The sequence below is a fragment of the Arachis ipaensis genome, chromosome B06, assembly GCF_000816755.2.
Source record: "Arachis ipaensis cultivar K30076 chromosome B06, Araip1.1, whole genome shotgun sequence".
Classification (NCBI taxonomy): domain Eukaryota; kingdom Viridiplantae; phylum Streptophyta; class Magnoliopsida; order Fabales; family Fabaceae; genus Arachis; species Arachis ipaensis.
In genome coordinates, this window is record NC_029790.2 from 77,841,437 (window position 1) to 77,848,791 (window position 7,355).

Consider the following 7,355-nt stretch of genomic DNA (forward strand, 5'->3'; position numbering starts at 1 on the left):
GTGGTGTAAGCTAGATTGATGGCGGCATTCATGAGAATCCGGAAAGTCTAAACCTTGTCTGTGGTATTCCGAGTAGGATTCAGGGATTGAATGACTGTGACGAGCTTCAAACTCGCGAGTGCTGGGCGTAGTGACAGACGCAAAAGGAGGGTAAATCCTATTCCAACATGATCGAGAACCTCAGATGATTAGCCGTGCTGTGACAGAGCATTTGGACCATTTTCACAAGAGGATGGGATGTAGCCATTGACAACAGTGATGCCCTTGCATAAAGCCAGCCATGGAAAGGAGTAGGATTGATTGGATGAAGGCAGTAGGAAAGCAGAGGTTCAGAGGAACGAAAGCATCTCTATGCGCTTATCTGAAATTCTCACCAAGGATTTACATAAGTATTTCTATCCCTATTTTATTATTAATATTCGAAAACTCCATAACTATTTTATATCCGCCTGACTGAGATTTACAAGGTGACCATAGCTTGCTTCATACCAACAATCTCCGTGGGATCGACCCTTACTCACGTAAGGTTTATTACTTGGACGACCCAGTACACTTACTGGTTAGTTGTATCAAAGTTGTGACAAATTATGAATTGAGATTAGAGCACCAAATTTTTGGAGCCATTACCAGAGATCACAATTTCGTGCACCAGTGACGATAGCTTGCTTCAAGCCAGCAATCTCCGTGGGATAGACCCTTACTCACGTAAGGTTTATTACTTGGATGACCCAGTGCACTTGCTGGTCAGTTGTGCGAAGTTGTGACAAAGAATTAAGATTATGAACGTGCGTATAAAGTTTTCAGTGCTGTTATCAAGGAATGGAACCGTCACGATTTCTGCGCACCAGTAACCCAGAAATAAAGATAAGAAAATAAATGAAGTATGGGTGGGTTAATGCCAAATGATAAGGGTCTCAATTACATGGTAGTTACAACATGTAAGTGAGAAAATAATAGAAGTATGTGGCATATCAATAGTGCAAACATTGCAACAAAGGGGAAGAGACAGCAGATAATAAAGGACAATATAAATATAAATGCATGTCAATACAAAAAGGAACACAGATATCATAAAAGATTGGCGTTGACAGATAAATATCATCCAACAGTGTAAAACAAGTCACTAAGTCACCAAATAATACCAGAAAAGATATAACAGCTGAATGAGAACATTTAATACCAATGGAAAAATAAATTTAGAAAAGAAAATAAAAATATGCGCAAAATTAAAATGCAATGAGTGAAAGTAGGCAAATAAATTAAATAAATAGAATGGAAGTGAAGAAGGATGATGAAGAAAAAGAAAGTAGGAAAGAAAGAAGAAAGAAGAAAAGATAGAAGAAATTAGGATTAGAGAAGAAAAGATAAGATAATTGGCACTAATCTGGATAGGTTGTGCGATGCTAGCGACGCGGACGCGCGGGGTACGCGTTCGCGCGAATTGCACTTATAGGAATCAACGCGGACGCGTCAGTCATGCGGACGCATGACTCGTTCTGTGCTACTAGCGGGAGGGCAGCCTCGCGCCCGCACAACTCTCTGTTCAAAACTCATTGTTGCCAAATTTCGAGGTGACGCGTTCGCATGGTGGACGCGATCGCGTGAATGGCCAAGATTGGAGGATGACGCGGACGCGTGGGGCACGCGTTCGCATGGTAAGGCTTGTGCATCTAGTGCCAGTCCAGCCCTACTCCAGCACAACTTTCGGCCATGCACCCCTTTTACGTCGATTTGTTGGAGCACGCATTCGTGTGGGTGACGCGGACGCGTGGGAGGCTATTTTTCCAAATGACGCGGCCGCGTGGGTCACGCAGACGCGTGGGTCAATTTGTGCCTAAGGCACGCCTCCAGCCACGCTCCCGCGTGACTTTCTATTAGATTTATTATTCTTTCTTACTCACCTGCGATGCGGACGCGTCGCGTGTCCCCCCCCTTTTTTTTTAATAATGCAGTATGCAGAATGCAATGCTAATATGAATGTTATGCAAAACTCCAGGTTCAATACAATAAAATAAAATAAAACTCGAAAACAAATAAAACTCAATAAAAAATGAAAAAGGAACGATCATACCATGGTGGGTTGTCTCCCACCTAGCACTTTTAGTTAAAGTCCTTAAGTTGGACATTTGGTGAGCTCCTTGTTATGGCGGCTTGCGCTTGAACTCATCCTGAAACTGCCACCAATACTTAGACTTCCAATGGCCTCCGAGATCCCAAATCTTGTTTCTACACCCGTCTTCAAGTTGATTATCATGATTCAATCCGGGTGGTTCAGCCTTAGAATTCTCACTGAAGCGTCCAAACAACTTCCCAGACCCATTCAATTGAGCTCTACACCAACCTTTGCGTTTAAACTTAAAACTTCCAACCATAATGAACCTTGCAGGACAATTCTTACCACTGACCATCTTCATCTTACTCTTAATGCCACAAAGAGCTCTAAGTTGACCATCCGTCTCCAGTAGCCCATATTCAAGTGGGAAGGTAAAGGTCAAGGATAAGAATTTTACCCACTTGAATGTTGTGTTGGATGGTAATGGCCTTGGGAGAGGTGTTTCTAATGAACTTGCAAGCTCCACTCCCTTGTGCTCTTCTCTGACAACTTCCACCTCCTTGTAAGCTTCTTCAATTTCAACCTCTTCCTCTTGGTAGCTTTCTTCCAATTCAATCTCCTCTTCACTGCTTTCCAAGGGCATGAGAGGTTGTGCTTCTTCTTTTTGAATCTCCATCTCTTGATCGACCTCTTCCAAGTCCTTAATCATGACATGCCTTGGAGGTTGTACACCCTCCTCAACATCAAGTGCAATCGTCTTGGAAGGAGGCTCTATGTCTTGATTTTCCCATGGAGGTTCAGCATCTTCCAAGTCTTCAACCACTTCTTCCTCTTCAATAATTACTACTTTCGTGGTCCGATTTGGGCGACGAAGGCTTGTATAGTAGAGTTTAGATCGGTAAGTGCTTTCTCCATGGAGGTTTGGGGTGGATAGGAGGGTTCATTAGTTGGGAGAAAGGGTTCATGGTAGGAAGGTGGTTCATCTTGATAATGATAAGGAGATGGTGTATATTGAGGTGGTGGTTCATGAGAGTAGTTATGTTGGAATGGGGGTGGTTCTGTGTATGGTTCATTTGGCTCATAAGGTGGTTGGTATGGTGGATACGGGTTAGGGTCATGTGGAGGTGAATGGTGGAAAGGGGCTTGTGAGTATGGTGGTCCAAAGCTATTTTGAGGAGGTGGTTCATTGGCATATGATGGAGCTTGCTGGTAATTACAAGGGGGTCCACCATATCTATTGTCTTGGCATGCATTGTAGGATGGTCGTTGTCCATGGTATCTTGGAAGGTGATGTTGCCGAAAGGGTTGATCAGATCCTCGTGACTCCTTCCATCTCTGATTGTTTTGACCTTGATGCATGTTCCTGTTATAATTTCCATTCCTTGCAACAGCATTGGGACCAAACTCAAAGCAATGGGGGTGAGAACTCATAATAGAAAATAAAAATTAAGAATAAAAATAAAAACAAATTTAAATTAAAAAGTTATTGAAATTTAAATTTTGAATTTGAAAAATTAAATTTTGAATTTTGAATTTTAAATTTTGAAATTTGAATTTTGAAATTTGAATTTTGAAAAAGTCAACAATATAAGATAAAAATTTGAAAAAGATTTAAATTTTAAAAAGGTTTGATTTTTAAAATTTTTAATTTAAAATTTTAAATTTGGATTTTGAATTTTGGAATTTAAATATTGAATTTTGAAATTTGATTTTGAAATAAGATAAGATAAGATTTTGAAAAAGATAAGATTTTTGAAAAAGATTTGAAATTTGAAATTTAAAACTAAGATAAGATAAGATAAAAATTTTAAAATCAAAATCTGAAATTTTTTTTTATGGAAATTTCAAAAATTCAATAAAAATAAAGAGAAAAGATATTTTTGAATTAAATGAGGAAAGAGAAAAACAATAAAATGACACCAAACTTAAAATTTTTAGATCAAAACGAAGAGAACAACTAAGAACAACTTGAAGGTCAAGATGAACACGAAGAACAAATTTTTGAAAAATTTTTAATAACTAAATAAAAACCAATAACCTGTTAATTTATGAAAAAGCAAAAATAAAAACAAAAATAAAAACAAATAAACAAGTAAAAAGCAAATATTTACAATAACCAATAATAAGGCACACGTTTGCAATTCCCCGGCAACGGCGCCATTTTGAAGAACGGATGCTTGATGGTTTAGAATTCAGAATAAATTTCCGTTGCAAGTATAGTTTCTAAACCAAGCAATTATCCTTTCTTACAAACATTTTGGTTGTCACAAGTAACAAACCCCTTTAAAATTTATAACCGAAGTATTCAAACCTCGGGTCGTCTTCTCAAGGAATTGCAGGGAGGTATGTTCTTATTATTGGTTATGAGTTTTGTAAATTGGGGGTTTTGAAAGTAAGGAACAAGTAATTTAAACGACAAGTAAAATAAATAAATAACTATAAAATAAACTCTTGGCAAGGTATGAAAATTCGGAAGTCCTATCCTAGTTATTCTTATGAGAATTGAAGTTAATCTCACTTAGTTAACTTTTACGAAAGCAAGGGAAAGTCAAGTGAAATAATTAGTTAGATTTCCCCAGTTCTAGCTAACTCCTAAGGAAAGACTAGAGTTAGTGGAATTCAAGTCAATTAGCAAACATAACAATCAATCACGATAAGTTTGATAACTCAAGAGCCTCCAATTAATCAATTAAAGCCAAGAATATAAAAAGCTAAATAAGAACCATAAATCTGAAATACCACAATTGCATTAATAAAAGGAAATTAATCCAAACATAAAGAGTTCATAAGCTAAATTGATAAAATAAATAAAAAGAACATTGAACCTGGAACTCGGAAGAAATTGTAAGTTGAAATAATAAAGTTGAAATACTAAGAAATCCTAATTCCTTTAAGAGGAATCCTAATCCTAAATCCTAAGAGAGAGGAGAGAATCACTCTCTCTAAAAACTACATCTAAATTATGAAAAATGAATTTTGAGCTGATTATTATGAATGAATAGATTCCCCCACTTTATAGCCTCTAATATGTGTTTTCTGGGCCGCAAACTGGGTCGAAAATAGCCCAGAAATCGCTGGAGAAGAAATCTGCCACGCTGATTTTCGCCACTGCGACGTGTCCACGTAGAGCGCGCGTTCGCGTCGCTTAGAGTCAAGACAACTATGGCATATTATATATCAAATCGAAGCCCCAGACGTTAGCTTTCCAACGCAACTAGAACCGCGTCGTTTGGACCTCTGTAGCTCAAGTTATGACCGTTTTAGTGCGAGAGGGTCAGGCTGACAACTTTGCATTTCCTTCAACTTCTTGTAGTCCTTCCACTTTTGCATGCTTCCTTTCCATCCTCCAAGCCATTCCTATCCTGTAATCTCTGAAATCACTTAACGCACATATCAAGGCATCGAATGGTAATAAGAGAGGGTTAAACATATCAAAATTAAGACCAAAGAAGCATGTTTTCAATCAAATCAGGAAATCAGGAAGAAAAACGTAAACTCATGCAAATCATATAAATAAGTGTATGAAAGATTGATAAAATCCACTCAATTGAGCACAAGATAAACCATAAAATAGTGGTTTATCATAACTAAACCCTAATTCCTTAGTGATTTAGTTATCTCTAACCTAGTTAACCGCCAATGTCTTGGTCACTTAATTTTGATTAGAGGGTTAAGTTCAATTCTAGTTTATAGCCACAAAAACCCTGATTACCCAGATATAAGAGGATTATACGTCACGTATCCCGTTAAGTCCAAGTAATTAGCAATTTAGGAGGAATTTACTTTCAAGCTAGTGTTCAAGTGAGATAACTCTTCCAAGAATCATAAGAACACATATAGAATAAGGGTTATTTTTCCATCTATCCAAATTCATAAGATGAAGAACAAAAGTAATCCTTAAAATTGAATCAATATATTAATTAAAATAGAACACTAATAGTCTTAATCCATAGTAATAAACAGAGCTCCTAACCTTAACCGAGGAGGTTTAGTGGCTCATGACTCAGAGAGAAAACTAGGGTTCGGAAAATGTGAAAGTGCGAAAGAGAGAAGATACTTTAAAGGCTGAATCTTTTGTCTTTTATATCTAACCTAATTTGATTTCAAACTAAAATAAAATAATAAATTTTAAACTTAAAAGATTTTGTTTGTAATTAAAAATAACTAAAATAAAATAAAATAGAATAATTAAAAGCTAAATCCAAGTAAAGATGCTATTTTAGTGAGAATGTGATCCGGGTTGTTGGCGCTAAACGCTATTTGCAATGTTTAGCGCCCTTATGGGCAGAAAGCTCTCATTCGTTTCTAGCTTGCTGGCGCTAAATGCCAGGCTTGGCGTTAGTGCCCTAGTAGGCAGAAAGCTCCCTAATGATGCTGAATTGCTGGCGCTAAACGTCCAAGTCCGCGTTTAGCGCTAGCTTGGCAGATTTGAATCCTTCTTCTCTTCTTGCATATAAACTTTGCCAAACTGATCTGAACTTCACCTGAAATATTTAAAACAATAAAACAACTTAAAGTAGCATCCAAAGAGGTTTAAAAACTACAATTAAATTAAAAATCAACAAATTCTAACTTAAAATAAATAAAAAAATGGATAAAATGCTTACACATCAAGCCACAATGAGGTGGCAGAGAACCAGTGACATGGCGTGATTCAAAAGTAGCAACGTCTAGAGGGGTAAATGACAGCTGACTGCAGAAGTAGCAAAGCAGAAGTAGAAGAGGTGACAACTCATAAACGATGAGGAGAAGCATCGATGGCCAGGGCAGCAACGATCACAGCGAGGAAATGGGAGAAGCAGTGATGGCGCACCACGAATAGCTTCCTTCAACGGTGGGTTAGGGCTAGATGGTGGGGCCGCGTGAAGCTGATTTGTACGATGATGGCCAGGCTCTGATGATCGGTGGTGGGTTATGGTAGGTTAGGGCTAGTTGAGGGGGGACCAGAGCTCTGTGTTTTGTTTTTACGGAATTTTCTCAAAAATTTGTTTAAGTGTAAAAATATATTAAATTTTAGAGTGAGAATGAAACAAAAAAAAATAATATTTGTTATAAATTTATTTTCTTCATAAATAATATTTGTTATTTATTTATAACAATAACTTTTTGAGTATTTTATAAATTTAGTATTTATAGAAAAAATAGTTTAAATTTATATAATTATCTGAAATTATTTTTATTGGTATTATTTAATTTGTATAATTATTTAAATAATATTAGATAATGGTTGTTTCATAAACAACTGTTGTAATGGTTGTAAAATCGTTCTTTAAAATAGTCAAAGAGAACAGTTTTATTTTGT